Source organism: Mchenga conophoros, linkage group LG2, assembly GCF_057382185.1.
Source record: "Mchenga conophoros isolate Kocher_MC1m ecotype Shallow Benthic linkage group LG2, M_conophoros_male_GT1.1, whole genome shotgun sequence".
Lineage (NCBI taxonomy): Eukaryota > Metazoa > Chordata > Actinopteri > Cichliformes > Cichlidae > Mchenga > Mchenga conophoros.
In genome coordinates this window covers 10,364,996-10,380,482 of record NC_140527.1, presented here as the reverse complement: position 1 = coordinate 10,380,482, position 15,487 = coordinate 10,364,996, and the positions used below count along the sequence as shown (strand labels likewise).

At 43.2% G+C, this 15,487-nt stretch overlaps 1 long non-coding RNA gene across 2 annotated transcripts; it reads left to right on the top strand.

The window, feature by feature from the left end:
* Positions 1 to 7,679: 7,679 nt before the first annotated feature.
* Positions 7,680 to 10,026, top strand: LOC146581717 (uncharacterized). 2 transcript variants are annotated; one of them, XR_014888603.1, is made up of 3 exons: positions 7,680 to 7,839; positions 8,826 to 8,999; positions 9,231 to 10,026. It is a non-coding gene; the product is annotated as an uncharacterized LOC146581717 (long non-coding RNA). The 2 variants fall into 2 exon arrangements; XR_014888602.1 differs by lacking the exon at positions 7,680 to 7,839 and adding an exon at positions 8,006 to 8,114.
* The last annotated feature ends 5,461 nt before the right edge of the window (positions 10,027 to 15,487 follow it).

Below are 15,487 nucleotides of genomic sequence, written 5' to 3'. Positions count from 1 at the left end.
CGGTTTGTGGCTATTAAATGAGAGGGTAGCTCATGATCAAATTAAATATAGCCTAATGAGCCGTTGAAGGTGTTAAAATATAGCAGCGTTCTTTGGGGCAAGCAAGGTTGGCAGTGCTTCTTCATTAGTGTGACCATATTTTGATTTCCAAAAAAGAGGACACTTTGCTCAGTCATGAAGAACTTGCTTAAAGAAACATAAAATCGGCTCGGGCATTTTGACTAGAGACCGGCCCACCAGGTATTATAGGAAAAACCATGAAGCCTTTGAATGAAAACAAACGCTGTTGTGACAGTGATGTACAGTCTTGTTAGTATATGTATGATTTCTATACATTTTACATCAGATGAAAACTTTGGTTGTAAGATTCCCTATTAATGCCCTGCCTGCCCCCCTGGCAGCACTTTGCTAGACCCGCCCTACTCTGCCTGGTTTACACTTAATGTCATTTACCCATACCTGAATATTGTATATTGTATAGCTTTCTTGTTAATTTGTATTGTATTTATTTAAATTTTTACTTTTTAATTATTTTATTTGCATTTTTTAATCACTCTCTTATATTTAAATGTGTTAGGTGTGGCTGTGTGCAGGCAGGAATAGGACCCAAGGTGCAGACTCCAGAGACAGATGTAAACTCAAAAACCGTTTTAATGTTAAACTCAAATATAACATAACTGGAAACAATCAAAAAAATAAACTAATACCGGAGGACAGACAGAACACACAGCTTGGTAAACGGTAGATCGCGACACGGACACAGAGAAACACTGGGCTTAAATACACAGAGGGAGCAATCAGGGAATGGGTAACAGGAGGGAAACACAGCTGGGACAAATCAGAACTGACGAGACCAAAGAAGCGTAAACTGAACACACTGAGATAAGACACAGACCTTCAAAGTAAAACAGGAAACGCATAACACAGACTGAACAAAGACACAGGCTCATAAGCAGGCACTACAAAGGGAACAGAGACGTGGGAACAGGGCAGACACAAAACACTGACTGAACACGGGGATATAGGAACTTAAGATACACATAGACGTGAACTAGACAAGGGGATACAGCTGACAGGGGAGACAGCAGCTAGAGAAGACGGAGACATAAACTATAAAACAGAACTCAAAGAAACCAAAGACTAGAAAGTATAAATAATATAATAAACTCAAAACCCCTGGGTCAACGACCCAGGCATCCTAACAGTACCCCCCCCCTTAAGGGCTGGCTTCCAGACAGCCCAAACCAAAACACCAAAATCAAAAAAACCAAAAACAACCCAACCAGGGTGGGCGGCGGGGGAAACAGGATGGAGGGCTCGAAACAAACCAAACAAGGAGCCAGAAACAACAAAACAAAAAAAAAAAAAAAAACAAAAAAAAAAAAAAAAATGCAAACACTGGAGCCCGGAAAGCAACAGAACAAAATACAGAAACAAAGTCCAAAACAACAGCACCAAGGCCCAGGCAAAGTCCAAAAGCAAACAAACAAAAAAAGCTCACGAAAGGCGCAGAGGCCCATGCAATAGTCTCAAAACAGTTCAGGAGGCCGGCCAGGCGGGAGGCACCGGTGGCGACGGAGCAGATCAGGAGGCCGGCCGGGCGGGAGGCACCGACGGCGACCGAGCAGATCAGGAGGCCGGCCGGGCGGGAGGCAGCAGCGTAGTTCAGGGGGCCGTCCATGACGGCAACGACGTCCAGTCATCGGCCGGACAGAACGTGCAGGACGAGCAGGCCGGACAGGACGTGCAGGCCGGACAGGACGTGCAGGCCAGACAGGCCGTGCAGGCCGGGCAGGCCGGACAGGCCGTGCAGGCCGGACAGGAACAGACAGATTGGAGACCTCAGGGGCAGACAAAGCTGAACACTCGGAGACTGGACCAGGCGGAGCTGCAGAGGCCGAAGCCGGACCAGGCTGAGGCGAAGCAGGAACAGAGGCTGAGGCTGAGGCCAGACCAGGCGGAACTGCAGACTCGGAGGCCGGACCAGGCGGAACTGCAGACTCGGAGGCCGGACCAGGCGGAACTGCAGACTCGGAGGCCGGACCAGGCGGAACTGCAGACTCGGAGGCCGGACCAGGCGGAACTGCAGACTCGGAGGCCGAAGCCGGACCAGGCAAAGCAGAAGCCGAAGCCGGACCAGGCGTAGCAGAAGCCGAGGCAGAAGCTGGACCAGGCGTAGCCGAGGCAGAGGCTAATGGCGGCTGAAGCGGTTCCTCGGACCCTCCAGCGGAGACAGGAGGCTGAAGCGGTTCCTCGGACCCTCCAGCGGAGACAGGTGACTGAACGGGCCCCTCGGACCCTCCAGCGGAAACAGGTGGCTGAACGGGCCCCTCGGATCCTCCAGCAGGAAGAGACGGCTGAAGCGGTTCCTCGGAGCTTCCAGCGGAAACAGGTGGCCGAACGGGCCCCTCGGAGCCTCCAGCGGAAACAGGTGGCCGAACGGGCCCCTCGGAGCCTCCAGCGGAAACAGGTGGCCGAACGGGCCCCTCGGAGCCTCCAGCGGAAACAGGTGGCCGAACGGGCCCCTCGGAGCCTCCAGCGGAAACAGGTGGCCGAACGGGCCCCCCCTCGGACCCTCCAGCGGAGACAGGAGGCTGAACGGGCCCCTCGGACCCTCCAGCGGAGACAGGAGGCTGAACGGGCCCCTCGGACCCTCCAGCGGGAACAGACGGCTGAAGCAGTCCCTCGGACCCTCCAGCGGAGGCAGATTGCTGGACGGATGACAGAGGAGAGGAGTGACGATGGCGTCGCTTCCTTCTAGATGAGGGAACTGAAACTGGCGGAGATACGGAGACCTCCTCCTCATCCGACCACATGGCCGCCAGGAAAAAGGCAGGCGAATGGGTAGGCGAACAAGGTCCTGGCTGGTGTGAGGAAGGAGAGGCAGTCTGAGGTAGCGACGAGGCAGGTAGTGAGTGTGTGTTGTCCTGGGGCGGCGGTGAAGAAGTGGAAGTGAAGGTAGAGAGAGCAAGCTCGCCAGCCCTGACTTGCTCCCTCCAGGCAGCTATGGAGCTGCCCAGCACAGTGTCCATAGAAAACTGAGTAAGCCGAGGGTTGCTCCGAATGATGGCATCCACAGCACTTAGCCCAACTGCCATGGTCCTCAAATCATTGGCCTGAGCAATGCGGTCAAGGAGCCTAATCATCCGCTCCATCTCAGCATCGAATCCAAAAGCTGAAGAGTCTGCAGGGTCCATGTTCTGGTCGCGATCTTCTGTTAGGTGTGGCTGTGTGCAGGCAGGAATAGGACCCAAGGTGCAGACTCCAGAGACAGATGTAAACTCAAAAACCGTTTTAATGTTAAACTCAAATATAACATAACTGGAAACAATCAAAAAAATAAACTAATACCGGCGGACAGACAGAACACACAGCTTGGTAAACGGTAGATCGCGACACGGACACAGAGAAACACTGGGCTTAAATACACAGAGGGAGCAATCAGGGAATGGGTAACAGGAGGGAAACACAGCTGGGACAAATCAGAACTGACGAGACCAAAGAAGCGTAACCTGAACACACTGAGATAAGACACAGACCTTCAAAGTAAAACAGGAAACGCATAACACAGACTGAACAAAGACACAGGCTCATAAGCAGGCACTACAAAGGGAACAGAGACGTGGGAACAGGGCAGACACAAAACACTGACTGAACACGGGGATATAGGAACTTAAGATACACATAGACGCGAACTAGACAAGGGGATACAGCTGACAGGGGAGACAGCAGCTAGAGAAGACAGAGACAAACTATAAAACAGAACTCAAAGAAACCAAAGACTAGAAAGTATAAATAATATAATAAACTCAAAACCCCTGGGTCAACGACCCAGGCATCCTAACAAAATGTTCATTGCTATTTCATCTAGGGTTTGAGAGTAACGAAATTTCTATTCTCTGTATGTCCTGTACATGTGGCAGAATTGACAAATAAAGTTGACTTTGACTTTGACTGGTGTTGTTTGTCTCTCAGAAACAGTTCATAACTTCCCTTCAACTCATTCATGTCACCTAAAAGGTAAACCTGTTTCTCCATCACCTGTTCAGCTCTGATGATTCAGTAAGGACATCTCCTGGTTTCATCTTCATGTTTCCCTCTCATCACATAACCAAACCAATATCATGACCAGCAGCTTTACAGCTGTGGCTCCAGCAAACATCAGCTGATACTAGAAAGTAATATTTGATAAATTCTAACAACAGCTGATCAAGCTTAAACGTGCAGCTGTTGTTTAGTGCTACATCCACTGGTTTCTTCTTTCTGGCGCAAAGTGGGCGATAAACAAACAAGAGAGCCGATCAGCTGATCATTGATCAGTTTCGCGATTGAAGTAGAAACAGGAGAGGGAGGGGAGACAATGAGAGAAGAAGAGGCAGCTGTGCAGCGTAACGACAGAATAACTCCAGTTTTGTGTCTTTTCCATTCTAGCTGAAGTACGGGACAAACTTTGTTTCTTTTCAGCTCAATACGACACGCGTAATATTTTCTCTGAATACGTGACAATTCCGTTTTTTACGGGACGGTTGGCAACTCTACTAATTAACCTTATGAATAAAATGAAGTTCACTATCAGTAACATCAAAGCTTTGGGATCTTTTAAACATCATTAGGCGCGTTGGTGCTGTCTGTCCTGTCTGTGAGCGCAGAACAAGCTCACAAAGCAGCAGCTCGGGGATGAATGACGTCACACACATGAGTCCTCTGTCGGAATATAGGAAAACACGGACATTCTTATCAATCTCAAAAATACCCCCGGACGCCCCTCACAGAACGTAAAAAGAGGACATGTCCGGGGAAAAGAGGACGGTTGGTCACCCTATTCTTCATTATACTAAAAATCAGCAGCAAAACAAATCCCAGAGTTTGTCAAGATGAGAGGTCAACCTTTTTCTGGTTTTTTGCGCATACACTTTGTAGTTAAACCTAAAAGGTGATGGGAGACTCGCATGCTAGGCAAGTGTACATTGGCTCTGCTTTCACTATTCTAAGATCAGTCATAAGCCAAGATTTCTTCGGAGCTACTTTTCGCCAACAGACAAGCTTCTATGATTTATTATTGTAACAGATATGTTTTCTCTTACTGACTACTTTGGCCAACATTTGTGATGTAGAGGAGTTAGAGTACAGAAGAACTTTTTTCTGCTAAAAATAAAAGAAGTTATTCAGGTGTGACACCAGATATGAAAGAAAACCAGTTGGGATATTCAGGAACAAGCCAGGAACCACCAAGGCTCAAATCTGCCATGACCTGGAAGCTGCTGGAACACCAGCACTGTCCACATTGAAGCCAGTTTTACATCGCCATGGACTGTGAGGATGTCGACCAAGAACGAAGCTCCTGCTACAAAACTGACACATTCAAGCTTTACTGAAATGTGTGGCTGCCCACACGAACAAGCCAAATGTCTCCTGGAGAAAAGTTTGATTGTCAGACAAGACAAAGAATGTTTGGCCACAATGACAAGAGGTAAGGTTGCAGGAGTAAAGGTGATTCTTTCAAACCTTAGAACACTGTACTTGGTGTCAAGCATGGTGGTGGTAGCATCATGCTTTCGGGTTGTTTTACTGCCAGTGGTATTGGTACATTACACAAAGTGGATGGAACAATGAAGGAGGAGGACTACCTCCAAATTCTTCAACTGATTCTTCAAGCTGCTTTTTCTGGCTTTTAAACGTCCTCGGCACACTTTTCCTCCTTTAGCTCCACGGCATGTTTTTTTTTTCTTAGCTCATGTTCCCTTGTTTTCGGTGAAGTGCAGCTCTTCACAGCTGAGAGCCGTCGCAGGCTAAATGTACTTCCTCTTCTGCTCGGCTGTATTCCATATGCTTCATCATTAAAAGTGCGGCTGCTGTAAGGAGTCATGTATAAATGTTGAATCGCAGCGGCGTGCGGTGGCACTCCAGAGACGACAGATGTTAGTGCAGAGACAATTAATTAACAAGCGAAGGAAACCCAGGGGGGACGGCGGGGACAGTTTGGACGTCATGGTCACGGAGATCTGGTTCTGATCCTGTTCTGATCGAGTGGATCCGCCTGCAGTATTTTTTCTAACTTCCAACGCCACCACAACACAGACCAGATAATTTTAGATTTCAGAATTTATCAGTTAAGGGTGAAAAATAACAATATAACCTCAGACATGTGACATGGGTGTTTTGTTAGCAAATGAAAACTTAAACAAAAGAAACTTTGGTTGGATAATAAGACTTTCCACATTTTCAAATGCAATTAAATGATTAAACAGTTATAGATTTTATCTTAATAATAAATTATAATAAATAAAATAAGATATCCCTTAATGGGAACCTTAAAGTGAACTCATCATGCTCATTTCAAACTCTAATCTCTAAATAAAACTCAGCTGAACTGAGTGTCTTGATACCTGTGCTCTGTTAGAGTAGCTCTGCGTTGCCCTTTATATTTAATTATTTCTTTTACTTTCTTTTACTTCTCTGCAAAGTTTCATGACATTCAGACTGCAGACAGGTCAAGGACCCTGAAAACACTTCTGAGGAACAACTCCAATAAAGCTCACTTAAAGTTTCAACATTTGCTCCCTGAATGTTCAGTGACCTCCATCACCTCCCATCCACCTCCCGTCCTCCACCATCGGACAGATGCGAGCGCTCCTGCAGTGCCGAATGCACGCTGAGCTGAGCGGAGTGTCGCTGATGGCGAGGCACATAATCGGCGTCCTGCATTACATCATAAGTAACCACAGCTGCAGGAAGTTTCAGGTCCTGACAGGAGAGGAGCCATTTATCAGAGACCACCACAGACCATGTGGACTGGATGAAGAAGGTGGCCCCACTGCTGCTCAGCATCACCTATTATTTTAACATCATGTAGCTGCGCACACACACAGACACACAGTTTGTCAGGGCTCATGTTTCTGCAAAGGAAACCACATTTCCCATCAGCCCTTTTGTTCATTACCTGGTGCTTACTGTGAGTGTTTTTACCATGATTTTGATACTTTTTGTGTCATCAACATGAACAGTCACCATGTGTCACGACACATCAGCAACAGCAGACTGAGCACAGAACCATGTGCTGTATTATTAATGTTTATGTTTATTACACTCACTCAGGTGCCACACACAGACTGTATGTAATAGATGGACCTGATGAGGTCATAAGCGTGGGGTAGGCAGGATGTGGCCAAATGTGACATCTGGCCTCTGTCAGGTTTACCTGTGGCTGAGATGAAGCAGCCAGACTTACCACAAGTCAACACCTTAAGAAGGCCAAATTTAGCCCAAAATGCAGGTGTGCGTGACATCAGGGCTAAACCCTTTAACCAATAAGATGTATGCGTGCTTGTTTCTGTTCATACCTGATAGTTAACTGATGATTAACTCATCATCCTATACATGGAATCCTGAGTGATGTTTAAGTCGTGTGATTACAGTTGAGTTTCTTGAGTAACACCTTATTTGGTGTGGATTTCTGTGCATAGGTTAGGTGGAGAGATTATAATTGTACCTGCTCTTCTCATTGTTTTTAATCTAGTCCAGCTGAAACTGCAGACAGAATGCACTTCCACAGACTTTCTTCTGATAGGCTGGCTCACACAACCAGGAGGTTTGTCCAGTAGGTGGGTGGGGCTTCTGTGCCTGAGAGGATTTATGAGCTGTGTCCACACTTGAAATTACATAGTGACCATAATAGCCACTGGAAGTGAGCGGAACTTTTCTCAACATCTAGGCGAGTGATTGGAACGACTACCAACAAGAGTGACAAATAACATTGACTGACTTTGTAGCAAATACATTAAAATAGGCAACCAAATCTTGGAATATCTGCAAGTGACTAGTCATCAGCTTCAAACTGAAGTGTGTACCTGTAACTTTGTTAACTGAAAATGTGAATTATGTTGCAGTTTATTGTATTCAGTGTTTTTTTTTCTTATTTCCATTGCCTAACAGATATCTCACCAATATCACCAAACAACTGACTTTTACCTCAACAGAGACTCCAACACAAACTCCAAAAGGACAAAAACGATAAGCAGTCTGTTTATAGGACTTTGGCTTAGCTGCTAGCAAGCAAGCTAAAGTTAGCCAGCTAGCGCTATGGTGATTATCAAGCAGTTTGTCTGCGTTAGCAGGTAAGCTAACGTAAGATAATATTAGCCAGAAAAAGAACAGTATTATCTCATGAAGCCTGAAGCTGTGAATGGATAACACTGAATAATTTATTCTAATTCCTGGGCTTTATCTTGTAATGTTGCTAGCTGTTCAAATTACTTGGTCAGCTAACATTAAAAGCTATCACCAGATTGATGCAGCTAGCTGGCTAAATAACGTTAGGGCTACAAAACTGTATCTTAGTCAAAATGCTTGTTAGCTGACTACTCAGATTATTTCCATGACACTAGCTTCATTAATATTGACTTTATCCATCAGTAAATCATGTGGCACAAAGCAAAGAAGTCTAACTAACATTTACTTTTGGCAATTTATGGTAAATGGCCTGCATTTGTATAGCGCTTTACTCAGTCCCTAAGGACCCCAAAGCGCTTTACACTACATTCAGTCATTCACCCATTCACACACACATTCACACACTGGCAATGGCAAGCTACGTTGTAGCCACAGCTGCCCTGGGGCACACTGATGATTCCCTTTTTATGTGCAACTTAAAATGTGCACGAAGAGGCTCTTTATTCATTGATCAGGTGGGGAAACTTTTGGGTCAGCTGCAGGAAGTGTCATCAGGATTTTTACTGTCCCAAAGAAGCTTTTACAAATCAAAAAATCCTAATAGTTGTGATGAACTAGTGCAGATGTGTACAAAGGTTGTGTCTTTTTCGCTGTAGTGAAGCTGAGGATCGTCTGCAGCCCACATGCTGCCACCTTCAATGTAACTTGTCACTCCGAATTATCCTTCACCTCTGTGACACGCCGCAGGTTAACAGTCCAACCGTAAAGTGGCGGTGCTAATGCTCAGCAGCTGGCTGCTTTTCTGTGGTTAAATCAGAGTTTACAAGCTGGTAAGTTGAGCTAAGACAAGTGATTAATAAAGACACTGAAACAGAGTCAGAAATCAGTGTGTTTGCAGGCCCCTTGGATCTTTTTCCCAACCCAGAAATAAACATATCACATTTAATCTGTTACAAAAGTACAAACCTGCATTGTGACGCACAAACGAGCTGCTTCATTTGAGATTAAATGCAGCAAAATGAAATAAAGACTACATTTAAGCAGTTGTGTTTCCTCCACAGCCAGCTGGTGTCCGTACGGAGGCTTCGACAGCACGGAGAGGATGTGAGAAACGTGGGAAGCAGAGGGAGATCTCCCGGGACTGACAAAACAACTCCCTAACAAAGGAGATATTAACCCGAGGAGGAATCCCAATCCAGGCCGTTTGAAGCTGACAGTTAATGAGAGTCTGCAAAAATCTGTTTACAGCTCAAACTGCAGCCTGGAATTAAATATTGGACTCTGTATGTGTTTGAGTTTAACTTGACATCTTTCTTTCTTTTTTAACTGAAATGATCTAAAGTTGAAGTAAAAAAAGAAAAAACAAAGATGCTGACAATGGGGTCTGATAGTGGTGATTTAAATTTGTTCCATAGTCAGTAGTTTTGGACAGATTATCGTGACCTTGGGGGCTGGACATAAATTTGTCATGGGAGAAAAAAAAGAAGGGATAGCAGATGAGGAGAAGAAAGAAAGGAGAGGATGGGAAATAAGAAATAGGAAAATTCCAGGGGAAAGAAAATCAGGGAAGATGGAATGAAGGAAAAAGAAAGTTAGGAAAGAAACACAAAATTGGAAATGATTAAAGGTTGAAGAAAAGAAGAATACAAAGGCAGGAATTTTGTCCCGTTATAAATGATAGTAGGCATAGTTGTCTTATGGATGAATTTGAAGCAGTTTTATCTGAAACGGTTCAGATGTTTAATCTATTGCTTTCTGAGCATTGATTTGTTTGTTTTAGTGTCCCTGAACATGATTTTTTTCCTTTTAAAAGGCAAAAAACCCATAAAACTACACTTAGAAATACCCAGTTTTGAGTCTTACATGTCACAGTTTTTTACACTTAATTTGTAATAAAAAGATTTTAATTCTACAAATTAATTGTACAAATGTGTGTTCCTCACTCCTCCGTCAATCGCCACCTTACCGTGCCGATTGGTTTATGTGTCCCAATGATCGTGGAGGCTAAATTTCCCCCCAACAGAAGACTACATCACTCTTTGAAAAAACCGAAACCCAAACAGCCGTTAGTGATATTTCAGATGTGACAGCAGGAATTTTAAAGCCTCCTGAGGGACAAAAAAATTGAATTATAAAGCATTCAAATGATTGTCTTTCTTACAAACAGACTTCCCAAAAGTTGAATCAAGTCTATGTTAAACAACATCTTAAGCCTGGATTCTTTGTAATGACCAGCAGAGGGCGACACATTTGGTTGTAAAAAAAAAAGTCTGGGTGTGTAGTAATCTGTATGAAAATGGCTATCTACCTCTCTTTATTCATGAGCTCAGGATTCACTGTCTTGATGAATTTATGAGCTTAGTTCCAAATCTTCTTTAATACAGTGTGACGTTCACTTTGGCTCCATCAGTATTAAAAAGGACAATAAAACAGGCGATGATTTAAGGTGAGGCTAACCTTTGATCCAGATCTATCACTTGCTTATGACATCAGGTTTCAGAACACCAAGACAATAACTGTCAAAACATTAAGTTCAACTTAAAAAAGTCTCAAAATAAAGCGTGACTTTGCGCACCAATGTGGCGTTATCCATGTTTTTTTATTAAGTTGGTCACCAGGCTCATTCTACATATAAGCATGATTGTTTTCAGTGTAAAAGAAATGTTCAAAGCAAAACCTGCAAGTTTTTTTGTTTGTTTTGTTTACAGATCCACAGGATGTAAAAAGACAGAAATTTTTGTTATTAACTCTTTTTATTATTTTTACTTGACTCAGGCTGCTTTCCCATCCCTTCCTCAACCCTGGATGTTTTTATTCTCGTTGTATGCATTCATGTCATAACTAATAAAACAGTCTATCAGACTCTGGAAGGTGACAGAGGCAAACAGGCGGTTTGTTTGGCAGCAGGCTCGACTCCCGGCTGAATATTCATCAGCACCACCTGCCCTCCTGCATGGTTTTTAACAGCAGCTTCAAAGCCACGGCCACAGTGTATGTTGGCTTCTTGTTCAGAGGACTTTATCCCTGCTTCGTCGGCCCTCACAGCGACCTCCGGTGGCCTGAACAGCTTTGAAGGCCTTCTACACGATGGTGCAGTCGTCCTTCGCTGGCTGTCTGCAGCTCCTCTAAACGAGGTCCTCTTCCATCCAGAGAGCCATCTATCAGGATGAAACAAATGAGTCATTACGGCAGCTTTCAGAGCGTCCCGGCAAGGCTAATTCTGCTCTTCTCCTGAAACGTGTGGGAGTTTTTAATATTGTGGAGAGGAGAAGAAGGTGTCATCCTGGGACCAGTTTGGCTTTTCATCAATCTGCCATTTCCTTTTCTTTCCTTTTTTTTGGGGGGGGGGTTGTTATTTTTCTCCCTCTCGCCTACACTGAGTGAGAAACAGCGATACAAAGACCCAGAACAAAGCGGCTTTTTTATTGTACTCCACTTAAAAAATCAGCTCTTGTTGTGCTGAAATCTCAAAGGAAACTTGGACTTGAGAGAGGTGGATGTTTTTCCAATAAAAGCTCTGGGAATATTATGAAATCTCTTTGTTATGCACGTCAAAGTTTTGCTCGTTTTTCAAAGTTAGAGCATATTTTGTAAAAGAAAAGGTTCTCATCAGCTAGTAACTTAAAAGAAACCAGATCTTGCTCCTTTAATAACAAAGTGATATCCTCTCAGTAAAGCAGGCAGACATGAAACTAAACCATTAGCTGCAAATGTAAATCATCAGTTTGTGAGCTAAAATAGCAGAAAACATTCCTGTGCAATGCTACAAACAGACAAACTGAAAAATGTGTTGACATACACAACAAATGCAAAATACATGTAGGTCACATTAGCTAATAATGCTGGCTGTTTAACCTTTTAGCAAATGTAAGTGAAAGTTTATGAGCTGAAACAGTAATAAATAATCTTAAAAATAAAACTTAGAAAACCCTAAATAATAACTGGGTTTAGCTGGTTAAACAGTTTATCAAACACTGCTTTGGTTTATATTGGCTAAGTGGTTAGTTTTGGTCCATGTTAGCTAATAGTTTGGAGGCATGTAAAAGTAAAAGCTTAGTTACTTAGCTTTTAAGTAAAGGCTTAGTTTTGATTTTTGTCAGCTAACTTCTTCACTTTTGTTTAGGTTACCTGAAAGAACATAATGGGGGTGTCCAAATTCATGGGCTGCATCCTCTTGAGGCCGCATTTGTAGGCCGATTGCATCACAGCGATGCGACAAAGGCTGTCCAAATTATTAGACTCCTCTGAATGCAGCTGACACATGCGTCCTCCTTTTCCCCGAATTAGAAGGAAGGGTCGGGTGTATCCTTCGTGGGCTTCCATATCCCAGAATTCATAGTGTGGCCTAGCCGATTACAGTTTCCAACAATGGCTAAGTTTTTAATATTACTCTTATGACTCTTTCTGGGTCACAAAATAAACTTTTAACACATTTTCAGGCGAGAAAGTAGCTGTGTAAACATCAAATATCTGTTCGGTTTATCAAGGTATCGCATATTTGCAAAAGTGCTCCGACATTTTCGGAGACATCTGCTACCCACCAGCTGGATAGCTAGCCAGGGGCTCGAGGATCACTAGAGCTGCCGAGAACGGCAAACTCTCGGCACATCATTTTCAGATCACCGTGGCCTTTCGCTATTCAGGTTAAACGTAATATATAAGTCATTTAGACAACCTAAAAATGTTATTGTTTGGCTTTTTTCAGTGTTTTGTTTGTTCGTGAGTAAATCGGTTTGGCTGAGATTAAAGTTATTAGATTAGATTAGATAAAATAAAACTGTATTAATCCCCCGGGTGGGTTCCTCCTTGGTTTTCACACAGCTGAATAAACGTCTAACAGAAAACTAATTAAACAGAAGTGTGAGATGGTCAAGAATTTACGCCAGTGTCCTGTTATATTTTAGATAGCAAGGAACAAACGGCCGAGTTTATTAAACTCCACCGAGACAGCGGTGACGCAAATCAGAAGGCTAGACCGTCCAATTCCACAGCTGTTTACTTCCAGCCTACCCGACCTTCTGAGGACCCGGCCCACGTAGACCGTGAAGGCCGGGTCCTCAGGAGGATGCAGCCCATGAATTTGGACACGACTAATCATTCCATTTCAGTTTACATTAGCTAACAGCAATGGTTTACAAGTTGTAGTTTACAGAAGTTGTAGTTTCCCACAGTTTTATTGTATAATATCAATAAGGGCTATTTAATCTATTCTACATTAGCTAATGTTTTAATTTTTCTTAATTCTCAGTTTTGGTATATTCTAGAAAACAAATAATTTGTAGTTTACTTTAGCTAACCCTTTCTTTCTTTAGTTTTGTTAGCTAACCATTATTTTCTATTTACGGTTAGCAAAAAGCTTAGATTTGTTTTTTGTTGGTTAACTAATCAGTTTTAATTTATGTTAGCTAACTTCTTATAACTTTTATATAACCTAAAAGTTTGGTTTTTGTTTACATTAGCTAACTACTAAGTTGAGGTTTATGTAAACAAGTGTTCTACTTTCAGATTTAGTTTATGTTGTTTTTTGTTTGGTAAACGCTTAGTTAATGTTTTTGTTAGTTAACTAGTTATTTTTGATTTATATTAGCTAACTGGTTTAGTAGAGGAGATTTTACACTTGTAATTTTGAGTCAGATCACAAAGGTCTGACCTGAACTTGTTAAAGGTCTCATGTTAATCTCAGCTGAAACACAGTCCACATGTCAGCTCCTCCATCTTCATTACCATAATGCCTCAGTTATCACTGTGGACCAACTAATGTTTAACAGTTTCCTTTATATTTAAAAATGCATGAATTAAAACAAATGTTTGTAGCGTGATAGGGCGAATGTCCATGTTTAAGAAAACATGTCGACACAACTGGAGAACATCAGTAACACGAGGAGGAGGAGGAGACGCTTCACTTCACCTTCCTCTGTTTCCTCTCACCGAGAGAAGGATTATAGAGTCTTATAAAGAATGACTTCCATCTGGACGGAGATGTGTGCGTGTGTTTGTGTGTGTGTGTCTTTGTGTGTGTGCGTTTGGGGATTTCTTTCCCTCTAAAACATCTGGAGAAACAATCTGCTGTAAATAAGCAGCACCGATTCGCTGCCACCCGATAAATAAAAAGAGAAGAAGAAGAGGCAGCAGCCAGTTTGTGCTGAATCTACAAACACACACACACACACACACACACACACACACACACAGGCATACATTGTTTTCCTCATGTGCTGACAGACATGATGGATACAGACCAACACACACACATGCAGTGCTGCTGTTAGTCATGTAGTGTGTGTGCAGGCAGCAGTTTATCCACACAGAAAACACATTTCTGCCTCAGTGTTTTCCAGACGATTCTCTGTACGAACACGACATCATGTTTGTGTCTGTGTGCGTGAAGCTGAATTAAACTCGCTGGTGTGGATCCATTTCACACTGAAGCGGTGTGTGAGAGGGATGCAGGGAAAAACACCAGCAGAAACATGGAGCTGTGTCTGCTTTCAGTCACGATTCAAACATGTAGTATTTTGTCCCAGCTGTATATGAGTGCTGATCATATTAGATTTTTTTTTTTAAAGATAAAATATATGAAAATCTTTGAATTCACAATATAAAGCACCACCAAAAAATCTGATTGAGGAACGTTTGTTAATATTTTGATTTCAGAATATTCTGGTTAACATAGTGGTCTGTGTAAATTATAAGCTTCGTATAAAAGATGGAGGTATCCACTAGAGATGGACCGATCCAATATTACGTATCGGTATCGGTCCGATACTGACCTAAATTACTGGATCGGATATCGGAGAAAAATAAAAAATGTAATCCGATCCATTAAATATCACGAAAGCACCTCACAAAACTTGCAACACGCCGTAACTCGCCTCAGAACGTTAGCACGTCGGAGCAGTATGCATCACGTGATAGAGCGGCTGTGGCATGCGGGACCTGTCGGTGGTCTGGATAGCATGTGGAGCTTCGCTAGCAACCTGGCATTTAATCTCCGACAAAGCTATCCCGAGAGAAGTAAAGCAAGTGTGTAAGTCCACCTCTGAATGTTTGTAAAGCATTCCTGCGTTAAGCTTAACAAGCGACTGCCTCTCGCTCTCCTGCTGCTACTTCAATCGTGAAACTGCTTAATGATCAGCTGATCGGCTTTTCTGTCGTGAGTCCGTGTCTCTAGTTTGCTTTTGGCCCACTTTGCACCAGAAAGAGGAAACCAGCGGCTGAACAACAGCAGCACGTTTAAGCTTGATAAGCTGTTGTTAGAATGTATTTAATATTACTTTCTACTCGAGGATCTTTTTCTACGTAGCTGACGCTGGTAACT